The sequence below is a fragment of the Polypterus senegalus genome, chromosome 2 (assembly GCF_016835505.1).
Source record: "Polypterus senegalus isolate Bchr_013 chromosome 2, ASM1683550v1, whole genome shotgun sequence".
NCBI classification, from domain to species: domain Eukaryota; kingdom Metazoa; phylum Chordata; class Cladistia; order Polypteriformes; family Polypteridae; genus Polypterus; species Polypterus senegalus.
The window spans coordinates 156719206-156741398 of NC_053155.1; the positions used below are offsets into that span (position 1 = coordinate 156719206).

Below are 22193 nucleotides of genomic sequence, written 5' to 3' on the forward strand. Positions count from 1 at the left end.
TAGCACTGTGGATAAACAAATTTCAGCTTCCAAGTTATTACCTGCTAAGGGCGATTTTCTAATGCAGCACCCATCTCATAGGAGATTAAACAGCACAATAATAAATAATCATCACATCACTGTGATTTATACTTTAAAACAAGGGTGCCAACTCTTTTCCGGCTTGCGAGCTACTTTTAAAATGACCAGGTTGAAATGATCTACCTACATTAAAAATTATATATGCTGAGTATACTTTATACGTAAAATATATGTTGTTGTACCTTGCATATCTGAATAACCTTTATGACACAATAACAATTCAATGCATTTATGGTCACTACAGTATTTGGATTTAATAATCTTCATGTGGGAAAAGGCTGACTCGCATAAATAAGTAGAGCCAAATAATGCAGTCAAGGAGGCACAGCACATTTCCTCATGTCTGGGTACTTTTCCTCTGTGAGTAAGTTCCAAAACTGTCCAAGAGCCCCAGACTTCAGCTGAATGTCATCCTGTAGTGTCAAAATCTCATCCTCCTCTGTACAGGAGTTTTAGGTGAAACAGTGTTGCAATTTTTGATGCGGGTGAATCACCCTCAACATCTTCCCTAAATGGATAGCACTTAAATGTAGCGACTGGCTTAAGTAAAGTGGAGTCTTGAAACCGCCTGTCAAAGTCTGACAGGCAATTTTCAATCTGCTCTGTGTAGCATATACTGTCAAGTTGCGCACACACCTAACATTGCGTCTCCAGCTCTGTTTGAATGTTCCCCAAATCAAGGTGTTGCAGCTTTGAGGCATTTTTTGTCTGAAATCATTAACTGATCTAATCATATTGACCATGGAATTCTCTTTTCCTTGCAGCTGTAAATTAAGCTCATTCAACATGTTGGTCAGATTGGAAAAAAATGCCAAGTCTAGCGGCCATTGATCATTATTAAGTTGCCTGTATTCTGCATGTTTAATGACAAGGAGAAACTTCTTTTTCTCCGGCCAGGGGTCTTGAAATCTCAGCAGGAATTTCTCCCGAGCCATCTATCTCAACGAAGGCCTCTTTTATCATCCCTCCTTCTTAGAAGAACTTCTTATGCTTAATGATCAAGTGACTCACCTGGAACGATGCTTCAGTTTTTCTGCCTTTGCTTTTTAATTCAAAGTGAATTCCGAGTGAAAAATGACGGATGTCCGATTAACTGCGATTTTAGTTCCCTCTTCTTTCTCTTTCTCAGATTGTTTTTTGGAAGGAAGTCAGTTTTGTGCTTTTATGAACAGTTCGAAAGTGCCTTTCCACATTTTCCTTCTTTGGAATAGTAATGATAGATTGACAGATCAGACAAACGCACTTCAATAGTGACATTGCGAGAAAAAAAATCCTCTTCCATTTCCACATCCAGCCCATACTCTCCCCAAACAATTTTTCTTTAAATCCCTTCTTTAGTCGATATAAATTGGAAGGCTAACTAGATCATAGCCGGAGTATTGCAGTAGCTCACGTGTTTGATCGTGCGTGTGAGATGACCAGTGTGTTAGAAGAAAAGAAATCTCAGATTGGCCGCCCTGTATGTCAATCAAGTGGCAAATGCCATAGGGAGGATATATAGACTAATGTTTTAAAATTTTTTTTTTTTTAATACAACACGATCTACCTGCACTACCTTTCCGATCTACCGGTCGATTGCGATCGACGTATTGGGCACCCTTGCTTTAAAAGGTTATTCAAGTATACAAAACAAGGCAGAACCAAATGTTGTATTCTTTTATTATGCTAGAATGGTGTGTATGCATACAGAAGCAGATAGAAGGGGCTTATAGAGTATCATGTCTAATTCTTGTGAACGATACTTCAATAAAATGAAGAATGGGGAAGCTAACACACTCTTCTGTGGTTTCCTTTTTTTTTTTTTAAGCATCAACCTGCTAATCAGGAAATTCCACCCGACCTTTGCTCATTTTGTTCTCTAAACCAATCTAAATACTGTTTACCTACCGTTTTTTTTTCTGTCACCTTTTTTTCCCTTTACTTGTTTGTGTCTATTTCTGTTCTTTGAAGTGATTAAGCAATTAACAAAGACTGCAAGATAAAAAAACAAATTTTAGTGAGTGTATGACACCTGACATATAAATATACATCATGGCATTATCATATTACAATTAAAGTTAGGTGTACTTTCTTTAGTTGCTGTACTTTTCTTTCATTCTTTGTCATCATCTTATCTTGTGTTGTAAATCAGGGCTGCTGGGTATGTCTCTGTCTAAGTAATGTGCAACCCAAAGACAGCACTGATGCCTTGCACATGCAGCCTTTCTGTCTTCACAAATCTCAGTAAAGCTGTGGTTAAAGTCAAACTCTTTTTCCTCAAAACATTTGAGATTTCCATCTTAAATTTTCATTCAATTTCCTTTTCTTCATTAATAACAAATCAATAGAGCCTCAATTGACTCTAAACTAAGAGAATCCTTTATGACAAACACCAACTAAATTGAAGGAGCCATCTGTTTTTTCCCTACATTAAATGTAAAAAAAAAAGTGGATTTTATATTTAAATGGACATAATATTTGCAGTACTGATCATATATCATGTAGCAATCCTACTGTAGCACTCCCTTCCTTATTGGCATGCCACAATGTGCTGTTTTCTGAGGAACAAGGAAGCTGTTTTGTTGAGGTGGAAAATAGCATTAACAAATGGAATGTGAACAACAAAGTAATGAAATAAATCTAGATCAAATAACTTAAAGGGTCAAAAGACAGAAAAACAAATTAAGCCATTATGCCAAAGCTCAATATGTAACCCAAAGCACAAAGTCATGACCCCCTCAGCAGATTTTAAGCTAGCTGATGTCACAAAGCAATTCACACTTATCCAAAATCTTGAAACACTCACATGTTACAACTTCCAGCTTTCACAGAGTAGCAATTAGGAACAATGTTGCTAACAATAAAGTAGCCTAAAATATTCCAAAATGGTGCTGTCCATGTAAAACCAAATGGCTGTTTGAAAAAAATAAAATAACAATAAAAGTAATGACATATAAAAACCACAAAAAGAAACCCAAAACGAGCATAAAACTATTAGATTAGCAATAAAAATTCTCTAAAATCATAAAAGGCCTGCAAGACAAAGACACAGTCACAAATCTACAGGGAATAAAAAAAAAAACATTATTTACCTTTCTTTAAGCAAAAGATGCTCACAATCCATACAGCTTCAGCACCACAGTCTGGCAGCGATTCCACTGGCAAAAGCAAAACAAGAAGCCAAAGGATGTTTAGTAGTTTTACAAATGCAGCAGCTCTTGAGTTCTTGAGAAAATGCCAATAAAGTACTTCATGGTGATGGAAAACCACATCTAAAACATTTGTGTTCTGTATTAATTAGCTTGAAGATTTAATCAGCCTCCCAGAAACTATAAAAACTAAAGCATGTTGGCTCCACAATATTAAGAGATACCTTTTCAGACTGAAATGTAGAGTTACATTGCCCTAGTCTAACATCCATCTCAAGAGACTGCATCAGAAAATGGATCTTGCACTGATTGCTTTACTTTATTTCTGTTCACAGCAATATTTTCAAACATGATTCAACTGTCACAAATTTGATTTCTTATAATTTAGCTAGCCATGCAACAGCTTGAAGATGAAATCCACCTCTCAGAGTGCTGTCACAAGCAGATCATGGTGCATCTGTTCTGTACATGCCAGTCTGCTATCTTCTGCTGTCACTGCATGAGCATAGAAATAAACCCAATGGTACTTGGGCAGGAGTCTTCTGTGTACAAAAGGAGAGTACTATTTGTTTTACTGTGTTATTAGATCACCTGTGACATGCACACAACATGAAAGGTACTGCTGACATAACCTCTTATGTTCTTCTCTTAACTGGGGTGTGGAAGTGTTGAAAAGTACAATCTTTATTTTTTAAACTTGTTAGATATTTTTCTATCATTTCTGTATAAAATGATTCCCTGTTAGAAGCTGAAATAACAGGCAGATGGTTTCTGACCTTTGAAATGGCAGTTGATAACAACAAAAGAAGCTGCATCCATCTGGGACTGACAGCTGTAAAGGCTCACTCAGCAGAATTTGGAGATTAAGCCATGTGTAATTCAACTTTGATAGGGATATATCACAATATGAACTGGTGATTGTGTGGGTAGCCAGGTTGGTCAGAAAACCCTATAGAAATTTTCATGGTATGGGCAAGAAACTCCAGACACACAGACATAATTCAAGTTCTGACTGCATGTAGTATTACAAATAAATCCTTATTTCTGTGAGCTAAATTATTCATCCTATTGGTTTTTTTTTACATGGGATAGGAAAAAATGTCAAAACTACCTATCTAACAGTTATCCATCACCTCTTCTCTGTATCACTGTCCTTATTTTACCCAACATATTAAATGTTAGGGACCTCTAATGGCAGACTGCTTGCTGACTGGGACTATTATTTTCACTCCTTAACTTCAACCCAGTTATACCATCAATAGAGAAATTCACAATGCGTCCTTAATTTCCTTATGGGACCGCAGCTAAACAAAGAATGAACAATCACAGGCTCTCACAATTCTTATTTGAAATATCTGAACAGAGACATTTGGTTTAAACTTTTACTTAAAATCATATTTATTTGCATAATAACCAATAGGAGCAAATATAAACAATACAAAATTATTTTATAATTGGGTCATGCAGTCTTCATGCAGTCCCTGATGACATTTCCCGGACAGTTCAGTTCTTTCTTACTTGATTATAAATCCTTAATCAGAAAGTGTAAAGAAATAAAAAGAACGCCTTTTAAAGCATTCAGCAGTTAAGCAGATACCCAGCTCCATTTATCTGTCTAGGGCTCTTCTCAAATTAGAAAGACAGCACCCAAACACTTCATTTGGGCAACAAAGCACCAATTGAAGTAAACTAAAACTGAACGAAGACTTGTTAACAGAAAAGTTCTTATAAAAGACAACCAAAGTTTCCCTCTTTGTTGCCCAAGGAGGAAAGCAAATGGTTTTCTTCTGCTAGATGAGCAAGCAGATTCTCAAAACACAAAAGCATTATCATACAACCTTAAGGTTGAATCCAATGGAAACCAAAACTGCACTGAACTGCTTGACAAGCTTCTCAGATTTCAGCCATTTACCTGAGATCTGTTAGCTAAAAAGGTTAAAGGAATTGAGCTTATGTTAAAGCAGCTATTGATGTTGTGCTCATATGAAATACACATATTCAAAACACAATTACCTATCCTATGATTATGTTGATCAAAGAGAATTGTTGCTGCTCCCAGTACCCAGATCTGTGAATGGCTATTGCTGTTCATCAATATGTGTTCTGAATGTTCTGCAGCATTGACAGAAAAAAATGTATAAGGGGCCACTGCTGATCTCTTTTTACATGCTTTGCAGTGGGGCCAGGATATTGGCTGGAAACTAATTACATTCTGTAGAAACCCACTTAAGCATTGATCTATGTTATTTCAAAAGACATCAGAAAGGATCACAAGAAGGAAGAATTCAAAGCAGAAAAGAAAAGAACATAAGCAAAGTAGATACTACCCATCAGGGGCCTGCCTTTACAATTAAATTATTTGTTTGACATGTGGGGTGCCACTTGACAAAAAATCAACACCCTACAACCCTTTCCCTTCCCTGCCACAGTCTGAAACAGTAAGAGTCATCCCCAAAGGTTGTCGTAAATCCCCAGAATTATTATTATTATCCCCATATCATTTTCCCTTTTGGATATGAGGCCATCAGGTTAAACCTTCCTCTAGCTGCCTGTGCTATACCACCACTAAAACTAATCTACAAAATTAAAAGATAGCAATATGCATTTATCTCTGATTCACTTCAGTTCTTGAGTGTTTGGAACAATTTAATAAAAAACACAAGGTTTATTGTTTCATGCAAGACTTTACATTGTGTTTTTCATTATTGTGTATTTATGCTACAATTACTCAGTAATTATCTTATAGACTTGCACAAGTTTACATAACTGTGGATTTCAGGATGGAACAACCTTTGGGCTGGAGACTGATGGGAATAATTTAGACTTTAAACTGAATAAGACTATGTTAAAAGGTAGGAAATTCACACTGGGTAAAGAAAATGTAGCATGATGAAAGAGTTCAAACTAAATTTTTCAAACCTGGAAATTAAGTTTTCACATTATTTCTGACCTAAATGCCTTTTAACAAGAACAATTTTCTATATATTATATGAGTGAGAGTGAAGTTATCAAGGTCAGTTATATGGCAAATATTTTTGAAATGAGAAAACAGAAAAGGTTGCCTTACTTTCATATTGCATACCGGCAAAACACCATACAAGAGAAATAGAACGAAAACCTACAGTCTCCAGAGTACAACAAAGCCAATAGTCAAGACTTTACTATTATTTCTTGACATTTTTTCTTGTTATATTATTGAAGGCATATATTTTTAGGGAGCAATTTTTGTGAAAATAAAAATTTTGCTTCAAAAATATTGCAATGGTTTCTTATTTAGTTTAGAAAAATTGCACCTTTTTGCTGTTTTCCACACATTTATTCAATTCATTAGTTGCTTCCAACTTTAATTTGTAAAGTACATCGATTTATTTCCATAGTTTGGTTTTGGCAAATAAAGTAGATTCAGAAAAGTATTCAGTATTCAGATTAATTTTCTGTAGACTTTAATGTGCTGAAGATTTATTTTTGCCCATCAATCTACACTTAACATATAGTGACAAAGTGAACAAATATGTTAAGAAAGCAAATTTATTAAAAATCAAAAACTGAAATCTCTCAGTTATATCAGTATCCAAGCCCTTGGCTCTGTCACTTCAAACTGTGGTCAGGTACATCCTGATTGATTTAAGTATCCTTGCGATGCATCTAGAACTTGATTGGAGTCAACCTGTGGCAACTGAATTGTTTGGAGATAGTTTAGAAAGGGACAGACCTGTGTATATAAGGTCCCACAATTTATAGTACATGTCAGGTCAAAAACCACAAGGTCTAAGAAACTCTCTGCAGCTTTCTGTGATTAGATTGTGGCAAAGGCATAGATCAGGGAATGGCATAAAACCATTTCTAAAGCTTTGCATGATCCCATTAGCAAAGTGGCCTCAGTAATTGCGAAATCAAAGATGGTTGGAATCAGCAAAACTATTCCAGTTAAACAGAGTAAATGGGCAACAAGGGCCTTGGTCAGGGAGGTGACCAAGAACCCAATTGTCAGAAGATGGGAAATGGGAGAACCAGTTAGAAGAGTGATCATTTCAGCAACACTTGATCAATCTGGCGTTTATGGTAGACGTATGCCACTTTTGAGTAAAAGGCATAAGTTTGCCAAACAGCATTTACAAGACTCTAAAGGAACAAGAAAAAGTGCTGCTGGGTGGATGAGGCAAAAACTGAGCACTTCGGGAAGAAGTTCAAGCACTAGGTCTGGCAATAATAACCTCTTTACAATGTGCATGCTTCTAAGCAACGTGGACAGAAAGATTGATCAGAGTTCAGGGACGTGTTAATGTAGCTAAATACAGAGAGGTTCTTGAGGAAAACCTGCTCCACAATGCATGCAACCTCAGACTGGGGTGGTGGCTCACCTTTCAGCAATGACCCAAAGCATACAGCCAAGACTACGCTGAAGTATCTTTGGCACAGGTTTGTAACTGCCTATGAGTGACTGACCAAAGCCCAGATTTAAACACCCCATAGAACATCTAAGGAGAGACCTAAAGATGCCAGTTTACAGACTCCTGTTGTCCAGTCTAATGGAGTTTGAGGTGATTTGCCTGGAAAAATGACATAAACTGCCCAAACCTAAGCAAAGCTTGTAGAGTCTTACCCAGGTAGACTCAAAGTTGTAATTGCTGATAAAGGGGCTTCTGAAAAGTACGAAGGTTAAAGATCTGAATACCTATATGAATAAAACATTTCAGTTTATGATTTTTAATAAATTTGCACACCTTTCTGAAAATATGCTTTCACTTTGTCAGTATGAGATATTGTGTGTAGATTAATGGGCAAAACTGTCAAATATCTTCATTTAGGATTATATTTTTAACACAACTGTATAGAATTATAAGGTCAGATTTACTGGGAAATGTGTATTTTTTAGTTTTTCCCCTGAGGATGTTTTCTTATACACTCTCTGAATGTGCACCATTACTCACGAGGATCATCCAAGACCAGGGAGTTAGTTATAAAAAACACTGTGCATATGCAGAAGAAATAAAAAAAGAGTATATTTATGCCATATCCCCATAACATGAATATAAATGAGAGATAATGTATATAAATAAGTCAGTTGGGTGTGACTATGGTAAATTGAAAAATTAAGACAATTTTCCTCCTAGATTATTTAATGTTAAATCTCCACTGCTGAGCCACAGTTTGATCATTTCTAACTCCAGATAACACCTCACTGTCCTGTTCCAAAAAAAAAAAAATATGGACCACAGAATGTGTGGTTCAGGCAGTCTAAATTAAATGACCAATTTTTTTTAGCAGCTAGACAAAGAAACTGATAAATTACATTCTTAGTAGCACAATCTAACCTAAGCCCCCTGAAAAGATCATTAGTGATAACATCTCCCCTGTGTGCAGTATGGCAGCAGCCACAGGGGGAAAAGTGTCCTAATTTGCTGATCACATCTTTTCTGATCAATTTTTCATGCAATAAGTAGGACCATAAAAAATCGGATGAAAAAAAATACAATAAAAAATAGAAACATCGGAGACTCTAGTCCCCAATGTTATATACAGTATACAGCAACTAATACAGACAATGAGGACTGACAAAACAATCCACATTCTCATACATGTTTAATCCACACATACAGTCAGGTCCATAAATACAGTATTTGGACAGTGACACGATTTTCATACTTTTGGCTATGTACACCATCACAATAGATTTGTGACAAAGTAGAAACAAAGTAATCAAGATGTGATTGAAGTATAGACTTTCAGCTTTAATTCAAGGGGATTAACAAAAATATTGTATAAGCTGTTTAGAAAAGACACACGTTTATACATGGTCCCCCTGTTTACAAGGGCTTAAAAGTATTTGGACAAACTTACATAATCATATATATAAGGATTGTTTTTGATATTTGGTTGAAAATCCTTTACATACAATGACTGTCTGAGGTCTGGAACCCATGGCTGGCAAGTGCTGGGTTTCCACCCTAGAGATACTTTGCCAGGTCTTTACTGCAGCTGTCTTCAGTTGCTGCTTGTTCGTTGGACTTTCTGCCATCAGTTTTGTCTTCAGCAAGTGAAATGTATGTCCAGTTGGGTTGAGGTCAGTTAATGATTTATCCATTGAACAATATTCCACTTCTTTGCCTTGAAAAGCACTTAGTTTGCTTTTGCAGTATTTTTTGGCTCATTGTCCTGTACAATATTATTGTACTGTGAAGCATTATCCTGTCAGTTTTGTAGCATTTTGCTGTATCTGAGCTGATAGTATAGCTCTATACACAGAATTCAACCTGGTACTTCTGCCAGCAGTCATATCATCAATAAACTCTAGTGACTGACTTCCATTCGTAGCTATGCATTATCATACCATAAGATTCCCTGCACCATGTTTCACGGCTTATGTGGTATTTTTCAGATCATGACCCATTTCGTTTCTTGTCCATATTCTTCACTTTCCAACCTCCTGGTATATATTGATCTTAATTTCCATTGTCCAAAGAAAACTGTTCCAGAACTGGATAGGCTTTTTAAAAAATGTTTTCTGGTAAAGTCTTATCTGTCCTTCCTCTGCTTGATGTTTACCAGTGTTTTGCACCTTGTATTAATCCCTCTGTCTTTACTTTCATGAAGTCTTCTCTTGAATTTAGACGTTGGCAATGATAGGTTTTTGGTTTGGCTAAATGTTGTGAAGGGGCTTTATCTCTTCCATGGCTCTGAGACTGTGCTGGGAGATACAGCAAACCTTCCTGAATGGCAAGTATGGCTGTAGCATCCTGGAGGAGCAGCACTACCTGTGCAACCTGAATCGGCTATAGGTACCATCTTGTGCTACCAGTAGTGACAATGACACTAGCAAAACACAAAACTAGAGAAGAATTAGTCAGAAGGATAAGGAGGGAGCAATTGTCTGTGACCACCACCTGCAAAACCATTCCCTTTTTGTGTCTTTCTGTTGCCTCTCTGGTGCACCTGTTGTCACTTTCTTTTCACAATCGCTTATGCTTCCTAACTGGACAGACTGCTTAAGCTTCTCTAAATTCTCTTAAGATTCTCTAAATTTTTCGTATTTATACATAGGTGATTGAATACCTGTAAAATAATACAAAGATTACATGACACGTGTTTTGCTCATCATGGACCTCATGCATAACACCAGTGCGTAGAATTCGCACTATAACATGACGTAAGCACAAAAGCCGAAATGTGCTTACGTACAGAAAATTCCAGATGCAGGAATCTGTGCCTACTCCAACTTCCACGTTCTTCTGCTCCATAAATCCCGATCAGAGTGAAAACTAACACACGTGAACGCGCCTTCTGTCCCCGCCCCGTCTCCTCCCAGAATTACGTCTCTTTGAATATGCAAATCAATATAAATAGACCTTAAGCTCAGCATTCTGTGAAAATGCAATGGCAAAAGCAACAGGAAAAATATAAGAATTTCAGCGAGTACCAAGTGGAGCCAAATTAAAACGTACTTATTTGTTGGTTTACACAGTGGTATAAACAACAAAAGGAAGTTGATCAAGTGACATAGGGTGTTGGAGTAACAAGCTCAAGTTCACAAAGTCGCACAGTTCCCAACATAAAAAAGAAGTTGTCACATATCAAAATCACCGTGAAAAGAGACGTAGCCCACTGTCTGAGTGTCATATGGAAGCTTATTAGGGTACAGTGAGAAAAAAAGGCACAGAGTAGGAAAAAAGCACGAAATGTTAACTTCAATCTCAAAATATCCACTTTAATCACGTAGTTTATTTTGTCATTAAAGTAGAACATAAACTTCATCTTAAAATCATTTAATTTACTAGTTTCTCAAATCCCATCGTAACTAAAGTAGCGCGTTAAATGCTTTGTTTTGTATTTGATCTTCAATGTGCTGTATGTGTGTGAATCACTACGTACTTCCATTCTTTCTCTTTCTCTGACAGGACACAGAATCTATTACATTCGTGATATTACAGCTCTCTGAATAATTAAAATACTGAGATGTATAAATGATATTTTCATGATGATTGGAATGAAAGCATGTTATTAAGAACACGATGGCGCAGTGATTGTTCACGTCTCATACAAAATGCTACTGCGCCATACGTGACCTTCGATGAAATAATTTATTGTAGCAGTACTGTCTCTTTCAAACGTACTAACCTTCAATTCTTGTCCTTACTTTTCTTTCCCCAAATACCCAATCGCCACACAATCAGCTCTGTAATAGATGTTAAGCCATCTGTAAGCTTACACTGACGATTCTTCAAAACTTTTAAGGAACATTGAAATATCTTCATAGTATGTGTTTAATTATTTTATCCATCTATCCTTCCAGTGTCGTACCAGTCTCAGCAAATATACAGCAAGAGGCAGGAACAATACGTGAACATGCAAGCGCTGCAGCACTGTGTCCTCACATTTTTAATTATTAACAATACAGATTTAAATTAAGTTAAAGTTTTATCTGTATAATATGATCAACAAACACTCACCTAAAGGATTGGTAGGAACACCTGTTCAATTTCTCATTAATGCAATTATCTAATCAACCAATCACATGGCAGTTGCTTCAATGCATTTAGGGGTGTGGTCCTGGTCAACACAATCTCCTGAACTCCAAACTGAATGTCAGAATGGGAAAGAAAGGTGATTTAAGCAATTTTGAGCGTGGCATGGTTGTTGGTGCCAGACGGGCCGGTCTGAGTATTTCACAATCTGCTCAGTTACTGGGATTTTCACGCACAACCATTTCTAGGGTTTACAAAGAATGGTGTGAAAAGGGAAAAACATTCAGTATGCAGCAGTCCTGTGAGTGAAAATGCCTTGTTGATGCTAGAGGTCAGAGGAGAATGGGCCGACTGATTCAAGCTGATAGAAGAGCAACTTTGACTGAAATAACCACTCATTACCGTTTTGCCGTGGCTGAGGCAGTGTGAGCTTGATGCTGTATACCAATGATTTTCTTTCCGATCAGCTGCTGCTGTGACTCCCAACTCAGATACAGTGATATAAATACTCCGAGTGGTGCAGTGAGAGTAATATGGAAAAAGATGATTCGCTGTGGCAACCCTTAAAGTGAGCAGCTGAAAGAAGAAAAAGAAGAAGGTGCAGTGAGAGTAACAACGCTAAAACAGTTATGTTATTTGGAATACTATTCCCTGGACCATTATATTGTTACAAGTTAATTACAATCAGATGCATTACACTAATAACAATATGCGGTTTATTTCAGTGTATTTATAAAAAGGAACAAAGGAACAGTAGTACTGCTTTGACGCTGGGTGCCGCCAGTCTGCAAAACTGGAGAACTTGCATACGACAAGGTATGAGGTACCATGGAAAAGTGCATGGCTTTACGCCAAGTCTAGGTTTTATACATCGCGATCTGAACATGGAAAAGTTCTTACGCAACATTTCTGTGCGTACGCACCGTTCATACGTGAGGCCCCTGGTGTAGGCATCTTTGCTACCCCCTGCGGGGATCAAACCTTAGACATAAGCCGCTGAGGCAAAGCCAGACATTGCACCATGTTGGCTGGTTCACTTACTTGACATGGTGTAGATTGGAGTATTATATCCATAGGTCTGAATCGAAACAGTAGCCCTATAAGAGTAAATTTGTCTAAAGGTAAAAAGCCTGCACCTCTGCATCAAGCCTAAATATTTCATTTTATGCATGCCCCCAAAGAACCTTGAGTAATATTAATGCTGCTTGACTGAACCAACTTTAACCTTGCTTTTTAAATATATAAGGCAAAGGTTGATTTGGGTAAGTGAATTCTCTGCATGTTTGCTGAGAACCTTATCAGGATAGATTTGGGGTCAACAAGGAATGCAGTGTGCTGTGCTGAAGATACAAAATATGAATTGTTTTTGACAAAGAATATTGAGAGAACAGTGCTAGTTTTAACAAATATAGAGGGGAGATGAGTGTATAGTGATAGATGGAGCAAGGTGCGCTTGATAAGTCTTGCAAGCATTCATGGCCCAAAGGATTGTATTTGATTTATACGGATTATGGAATGAGGCAGGGCGGCACGGTGGTGCAGTGGTAGTGCTGCTGCCTCGCAGTTATGTTCACTTCCCGGGTCCTCCTCTTTGTGGAGTTTGCATGTTCTCCCCGTGTCTGCATGGGTTTCCTCCCACAGTCCAAAGACATTCAGGTTAGGTGCATTGGTGATCCTAAATTGTCTAGTGTGTGCGTGTGTGCCCTGTGGTGGGCTGGCGTCCTGCCCAGGGTTTGTTTTCTGCCTTGCACTCCGTGCTGGCTGGGATTGGCTCCAGCAGACCCCCTGTAGTTAGGATATAGCGGGTTGGAAAATGACTGACTGACTGGAATGAGGCCACCAACAGCTTATGGCTTGCTGACTCTCTAAACAAATAAAACAGTTAAAAGGAAGAGGTGCAAGTACTGTGCACCAAAGGTTGTAGAAAAAATAGCATCATGTGCCAAAAATGTTGCAATATACACACCATCATTGCTACACATTGCCACTTATTTGCATAAACATACACACACAAATGAGACTGATCATTTTATCTGATAACCTGTATACACCTTTATAATGTTTCCAAAATAAATGGTCATTTGTACTTTTTTTTTTCCTTTGGTCTTTCTTTGCAGTCAAAAAACATATTGTCACTTTTTACCAGAAAGACAACATATAGAATGTAACTATTTCAAAATTTCAAATGGTTTCAAATCAAATGTCTTGGCTAAACATTGAGGCATGAAAGTCTTTGATAATCACTCAACCTCTTTCCTCTGGTTTTTATTATGGTCAAAATACCAGGTAAACTATATTTATGCAAAAACCAGTAGTAGACTTCATTTACCTGAAGTTATATGTGTCATAAAGCCAAAAGAAGTGCAGAACTTGTGATAATGGCTAGGAATGAAATTGGCAAAAAGATGTGGCTCAATATTAGGTGATAATAAATGTTTTAGAATTGCTTTATAAACAATTGCAATGGGCTGCCAAACAACAATAATCTATCCTAAATATGGAACTTCTGAATGTAGACTTGCTGATGATCTGGAGATTAGGGTCTTCTTTCACACTGAAGTGTACAGGTTTTACATGATCAGTTTCAATGAGGTGCAACAGTGGAAGCCACCTTTAATTAACAAAGATATCATAGATTAAGCATATTCATATGAATATTTTGAAGTATTGATTTTAATAAAAACACGTTTGAATTTGTTTGTGTAACCAGATGTTTATGCCTATAGTTGGGCTTCATAAAGTATAAACATGTTGGCTTATTAAAGAGGCATCTAATTAAACTTTAGCATATGTGCCTATTTTGAGGAATATGACAAAACATCTGTTTATCTAGATTTGAATGATTGTTGGCAATATTTGTTTGGACATGTGGTAGAGTGGGCCAGGTACCCATGGTGACCTGCATAAAATGTGTCTAATAGGTCTTGTAGGACTTATTTTTGAGGGTTTGGAGGTAATCTAAAATTTTTAAAATGAGAGTCAGGTCTGGGTAAATTAAATAAATAAAATACTATAAAACAGTGTACTTACCATTCTATACCGTAAAGCCGATCTTCGCTCTGTCACTATTGCAGAATATTTTAGCCCATAAAGGAAGCAATGTTCAACTTCTGCCTGTCCACACAGCATGGAGAAATGTAAGAAGGCCCATTAGGAAAGTAGCTCACCTGGTCAGTGCTCACATCATCACACTGTCAAAACAAAATACCTGAAGTTATGACGACAAATATAGCTAACTGAGAATATAAAATAACTGATATTCATTAAATTAGTTTGCCTTTGAACATTACCTATACAGCCAACCATTTATGACAGTTATGTAGTATAAGTGTAGAATTGATGAAGTACTGCTCAGTGGAGAATGCCTTTAACTTTCTTGTGACAGTAATTAAGTTTCACATATTTTTCAATTACTTTTATTGTACACTCATGTTTGATTTCACTCTCGTGCTCCTGTTTGACAGGGTACCACATTAAAATTCAAAACAGAGAATCATGTCATTCATCAAATGCAGTGTAGAATCTCATGCTTAAAAAAAGACAAAGGAAAAGACATGTTTGTGTGGGATATTGTGAACACCAAAAGAAAAAAGAAAGTTTTCAGAAATCTAAAATAAAAAGTGTAGGCTAACAGAGTTTGTAGACACTGTATAAATAAGTAGTAGTGGATAGGAAGAAAACAGAAGAACAGCAGCATTATGAGCGGATTGAGTTTGGTCATTTTGAGTAAATGACAGCATGGAACCCTAAATAATTCACACAGGTGTATCAGAATTTTTAGAGGAACACCAATTAGTTACAGCAAGACTGACGGCAAATACATTTGCAACACCAACCCTTAAGTACTTAAGGGATGACAAGGACAGAGTGTCAAAAGGTGTACCTTTCAGGTTTTTCATCTCTTTGCTTTCAAGCTGAAATTTTCTGATCTTCTACAAAAATGTAAGAAATGTGAGATCTGTGCATTAAGGAGCCAAGACTGTCTTTGCATATGTGTTCAAAACTAGAAAGTGACATGTCTTTTATGTTGTAAATGTGTATAGGAATAGGGTATATAAAAGCTATTTCATATGTTGTGGTTATACATATTTCATTTGTGTTATTGTGTTTTAGTACAGTATAATTATGCAATATTATTATTCATGATAAAGTTTGTGTTCATGAAATACACCATTCACAAAACTAAGCAGATATAAAGGAAGAGGGTACTTGGTTTCATAACACACATCCTCTTACATGGATGACAAAATGACTCCTAACTTTGTAGCATATGCTGCCTTACACCTTTAAATGTTTTGCTTCTGGCAATTTTATAATAGTACATTCAATGTTTTATAAATTTCCAAGTGGATATTTTGATGTTTATCACTTATACTGGTCCTTAATCCTGAAGGTATGCCATTATGAGTTGGATTTTTAATTAACACACCTGTTCAAGGTTATGGCATACTTTACATTGTTTGTGGTCTGTTGTTTTGAATGAGGTTTTTTGTTTTGGGGTTGGATGGATGCAATTTCTAACTATGCATTTTGTTAAACTAGTCACACAGAACTTTCTGATTTGGAAAATGATGAATGATTTTTTTTTCCTTTACATCAGCTTGTGTGCATTAACTTTTGATACTGTTATGAAAGTTTTTTTTTTGTGGGGGGGGGACTTGACCTTAATGTGAGATGGATGGCTGGCTATACCTTTAGCAGTGGTGTTATTTTACACATTTTTTGCTATCATCCATAGGTATACCGTATTTACATTATACGTGAGTATAAATAAGCATGAGCACCAAACTAAGGGTTTAGAAAGAAAAGGATAAAGGAACCTAAATGTTCATCAAAATCAAGACCGGCCTCAAGTTCATGGTACAGACTACTAGAAACTGACCTGGAACAGTCAGGCGAAGCAACTGATCTGCCAGGACCTCACACTGCAGCATTGCCTCCAGCTAAAAGTGAAATTAAGAGTGAAACTGTAAGAAAGGCAGGCATGGAGGATTCATCGATTACAGGAGGATTATTGGAACTGAGCATTGCCCTTTAATCCCTTCTGTCAACCAGAGCTCTTAAAAAGTTAGCCGCATCAACCCCATCCGGACTAACAACTGTGCCTACGGGGTGTAGAGAATACTGAAACGCACTTTTTAAGCTGAATGGAAATGACTGCTGCTCTCTTGGGTATAAATGATATAAACAGCAAAATAAAGATGGATATAAAGAAACAATGGACCTAAACAAGAAGAGTGACAAAGATCATCAAGATATAAAACACCTGGAAAAACATTTAAGTAATAAGTTTACTACTGCCTTTACAGAAATTCTAGGAAAAGTTGATGAAAAATAGAGGAAAATATGAGTAAATTAGAGAATAAAATTAGAGTACTCGCTTTTCAACTTAAAGATGTGAAAAACAAATGTTTATGACTTGTATTAAAACAGTTGAACATTTGATTGTTGCCATTGATGAAAAATCAATAGCTGCAAAATCAGAATGCAAAGTGCTCATTGACAAACTGGCTGTGCTGGAAGATAGGTATAGAAGGAACAACATCAGAATTGAAGGTATCCCTGTAAAACGTGAAAGTTCAAACCCAGTGAAATTCATAGCTGAACTATTCTCTAAAATAACTAAAGAGGAACACAAATCAGACACCAAAATCTTGGGAGCCTATCGTATACGTGGATCAAATGCCTCAAAACTGAGATGCCTTATTGTCTGTTTCACCAAACTAGGCCGAGCAAAATTTTATGTCCCTTCTCAGACAGAAATAGGAGATTATATTTAATAATAACTGCATTTCTGTTTTCCCAGATTTCTCCCCTGTAATAGCTGCTAAACACGACACCTGTTGCACTATTAAACAGTGTCTATTTAGTGCTGATATCAGATACAGCCTCTTGTACCATGTAAATTAATATTCAAAGTCAGTTTTACATTTTTAGCTCTTCGAATTTAGCAGAAGGAAGGATAAGCAGACTGATCTTGATATCCTTTTGAAACACCATTATGAGTGATACCGTGTTCTGGCAAGGCAAACATAATTTTGTTTGCGACTTGTAGCTTAGACCATTTAAAATGCAACATTTACTGTAACTATACAATCTATTTTCTTTTTGGCTACGATTCCCCTTTTTTTTATTTCAATTGTTATAGTGGAATCTCTTTCAATGACTATATGTACTTCTTGGCAACTACAAAGTAACTAGCTATTTACAGAGTGTTTTTTTCACTTCATATCCTTTATTTATTGTATTGGGAATGTCCTATCATATGCCATCTCAGTGTCCATGGGACATTCCTTAAGTTTATTGTATTGGAACTGTACTTTCAAGATACATGAATTTTAACCTTTTCTACACCGCTGCTGAAGGGTTTAATTTTGTTCCGGACATGCTCTCTCTCTCTCGGTGTGTTAGAGGACCAGGGACCTCATGCATAACACCGTGCGTAGAAATCACACTAAAATATGCCATACGGACAAAAGCAGAAATGTTCGTACGCACAAAAAAATCCAAATGCATCAATCTGTGTGTACGCCAACTTCCATGTTCTTTCACTACATAAATCCCAGTCAGCGTGAACAGTAATGCAAGTGCACACGCCTGCTGCCCCACCCCAACTCCTCCCAGGATTATGCCTCTATAAATATGCAAATCAATAAATAGCCCTTAAGCTCACACTGCAAAACATTTTTACTTAACAAGTAAAAAAAAAATGTATTTTAAGTTAATGTATCTAATATTTTGCCCCAAGAGATTAAATATCTCATGCTGCAATGATACTTGCTAGATTATTTTACTCAATTAAAGATAACTGATCTTAAGCTATCTGACTTAGATATAAAAGTATAATTCCAAGACAATTTCGACTTAAAAAAGCACAACTGTGAGAGAAAAACCTGTTAACTACAGCGATGAGCACAGCAGGTAATGTATCTTATTTCAAGAACCAAAACTTTCTAGGTTTTGTTTTGTTTTAAGAAATGAGTAAGACACAACCCGAAACTTAAATTAAACTCTTTTTATTCCAGAAAGGTTTTAGAATACAACCTTGATTTTGTTAACAACTACGACATTTCAGATTAACACTTGCCTAATTCAGTGGCCTTTCTCTGTAACTAGTATGATTTAACAGCTGGATTCCCTTCAAAGGGTAGTACTTTATTATATTCAAATGGTAATAGTTTTCTTCAAATCAAAATGGTTTCCACATTTTAAAATAAATGACCCTTGTATAAAAAATGTGTCTGGTGATTTGAAGCAACAGTTTTTTCACTGTGTCAAATAAATGGCTTAAACCAAACAGTGTTGCTGGAATTTATTAACATAAAAAGAAAAGTTCAACAATTAAGGAAAGTTTAAAAGTTTTATATAGTTCAATGATATCCCCATGATAGTACTTCACAAGAATATATATTTTCTTTTTAGTCATATAGTCTCACTGGAATTAAAATTAACCAGCTTCATAGCATCAACAAAAATGGTGGATTTATCCAGGTTAGGGATTTTAATTTCAAAAGACAAAACATCTCTATCAAAGACACAGCATCATGAACTTCAAACTCCAAACAATATAAAGTGCTGATATAGTTCAAAAGTCATTTTAAACTCAAAGCCACAAATGAGCAGCAAATAGAACAACGCCAAATCATCTTTGGTGTTTAAACAGCAAAAAGCACGAGTGCTGAGCGACTATAGCTGTTATGTGATGTAATATACAGGATCGTTCAATTATTTTAGGAAAAAAAGAATTATTTACGTCAATGACATTGTTGAGTATATGAAAAGCTAATAATTAGTTTACTTGCAGTGTCCAATTGTTTTTGTTTGTTTTTTTTTTTTTTCAAATAAGATATCCAGCCCTGTTTTTGACCCCCTTCTTTGTCATATAATGGAACATACCTTTCTTTGAGCATGCGTAAATGCGTTCCCTGTGAAGCGTCCTTAGCTTTCCCACGCATCAGATGTTACATTTTGAAACGTCCAGTCTGTAAGGTTATTAACAATGTTACATAGATAGCTAAAATACTGCTTTGCTCTTCGCAGCTGATAAGTAACATATTTACGCATATAAACCAATGGATTCACTTGACAAAGTCACACTGGAAATATTAAAAGGTAAGTTTCTAATTGACAGTTGCTGTTGCTGCATTGCATTCTGTTTTTATGAATCCACAAGAATTCACCTGTCCACGTTGATACCTATAATCATTACGACACAAAACAGAAGTAGTGGGTCAAGCTAGTTTCGTGTAACCATTATATCAAATTTTAAAAATAAATGAAGGTGTTTATGTTATAAATATTTATTTTTCCATTTCTGACTTTCACCTTAGGAATTAATCCAGCAAACACTGGCCTAATTTATAACTTCAAATGCACGCAGTTCTTGCATTCGAACATATTGGTACATTTAGCTTCTCGTGCCATTTTAGGTACTAATGAGTGGTTTGAGGCTGCACAGAAACACTGGACTCTTTTGATCAAACGCCATGATAGTTAGATTTCATATATAGAGAGTTATTATGAAATAAATAGTTAAATGTCGTTGATTTATTTGTTACAGTGATTTATTTAAAAAATGTTGTTAAAGACGTTCCGATACAGACTTCTACTTGCTTAAAAATAAATTGAAATGTATCTTTTAAAAAAAAAAAAAAAGTTCTAACTGCATTGCCCGCGCCTCATGTTATTACTGGTAGAAAAAGCGAACACGACCCAAGTCACTTCTATTTAAGATACCTTTAAAGAAAAACTTACAAATTTAGAGGACAGTATTTTTAAATTATTATCGATTTTGAGGTATCCACAATTGTAAGCTCATTGCTCGAATATAAAAAGATCGCTGCACTTGAAACTGCAATGGGAGCACCCATCCCCCTTAACTTCAATATCAATACCATACATGAGCGTGTCATATAAATATACATACTCTAGAATCAGCCCTGAGTGAGACAGTGCTCTTTATTACTTTAATGGCACAGATGAAGGCCCCAGTCTGAGTGAAATGTTAACACCCTGCTAATTTGATACACTCACAAATTAAGTTAGTAAGCCGTATGTATCGTGTCCTTGATCAGGCAACACGGTAAATACACCTCTGTAGGATATCTCTACTTGCCTAAAACCTCAGTATGATATACTTGTTCAAAAAGGAAACAAAATGTAAAACATTTATAAAATGGTATCATGATTTGCACTTGTACCATCTTTCAAGAAACTCTTAAACTTAAAAAAAATTGTATATTTAGCACTTAAACCCTAAAACCTGAGTTGGAAATGACTGCCGTTAATTCTGCAGATGACGTCCAAATATAAATGCATTACTGGTCTTCTCTGTTGCTTTCAAGTTGCAAATGTTACAGAAGTTCTTCTAGGGACTCTTTCCCGTGAATATCTGAACATTTCCTTCGAAGAAAACCTCATGGCCAGCAGTACATCAACAGGTCAGCATTATTTATTTATTTTTTTTTTAAGAAATATTGTTAAGCATGTGTAGTGTATCATCACTTTTGCTATGTTCTTTGTGTTGAGATTAAAGGGATCTGTAGCAACTTTTATGTCAGAAGTGTCCATGTCCTGATGATATTTGAGATCAAGCAGGGGAGAAATATAAATGATAATAGGGAAAAGAAGGATGTTTATGATATGAAAGTGATGACAACATAAATATATATTTATAGATGTGGAAATTTGAAGAGTAGAAACTTGGGCTTGGTCCTTCTCAATTAAATTTTTCCATAATTCAATAAAAGCAGTTTGAAATGTCACACCTGAGCACAGGATAACTGAGCACATATTGTTGCTGTGTTTTATCAGGAAGTAAAGATGATGACTACTATCTTGTTTTTAGTTACCTAAAAATTTTAACAATGAAAATATAAGCGGTCAAATATTTGAGCAATGCTGTCTTTGATTACTAATTTCATTTATGTTAAATAAAAGTAAATATTTCCATTCATGTCAGGCTTCATAAAATTTCATAAATCATAAACAGTTTATTGATAACTGGTGACTATTTTCAATGTCCTTTTCCTGTATTGTTTTTAACAGGAGCTGCAGTTTTCTGTGCAGCAAGATAACTTACAAGACAGCTGCACATCTCCCTCCTCTTCTGAATGCAATACTCTAAAAAATGCCAGTCTTTCACCTACCCCTCAATCCAGTGAACAAGGATGTTCCAGAAAACTTTTAAGAGAAGCCAGCCCCTCTAAAATCATTCAACTACCAAGCCCCAAATACATACTTCATAGTGACAGTCAGTTGGAGCAGGTCAGAAAACACTGCAGCGCATAGGGAAAGAGGAGCATTGTATTCTTTCAAAGGATCTGCGCTGTACATTATTTAGAAATACAGTAACCAACATGTGCCCATGCTGAGGACAAAAACAAAGGAAGACAAATATACCTCCAAACATGAGGTTTCTTCAATAGTAAAATGCATAGTCAAGTATTATCCAAAGCTATGTGCAGCTGAAGATCAAAATTCATGGGTGAGTGTAAGTAGCTACTTTTTATAGGGGTTTTAG

General features: G+C 36.2%; 1 long non-coding RNA gene across 1 annotated transcript; it reads right to left on the reverse strand.

Annotated features, from left to right (window-relative positions):
* Positions 1 to 1969: 1969 nt before the first annotated feature.
* Positions 1970 to 14814, reverse strand: LOC120524376. The gene is made up of 3 exons (XR_005632793.1): positions 14702 to 14814; positions 3153 to 3218; positions 1970 to 2052 (listed from the first exon to the last, which is right to left on the reverse strand). It is a non-coding gene; the product is annotated as an uncharacterized LOC120524376 (long non-coding RNA).
* Positions 14815 to 22193: the final 7379 nt, after the last annotated feature.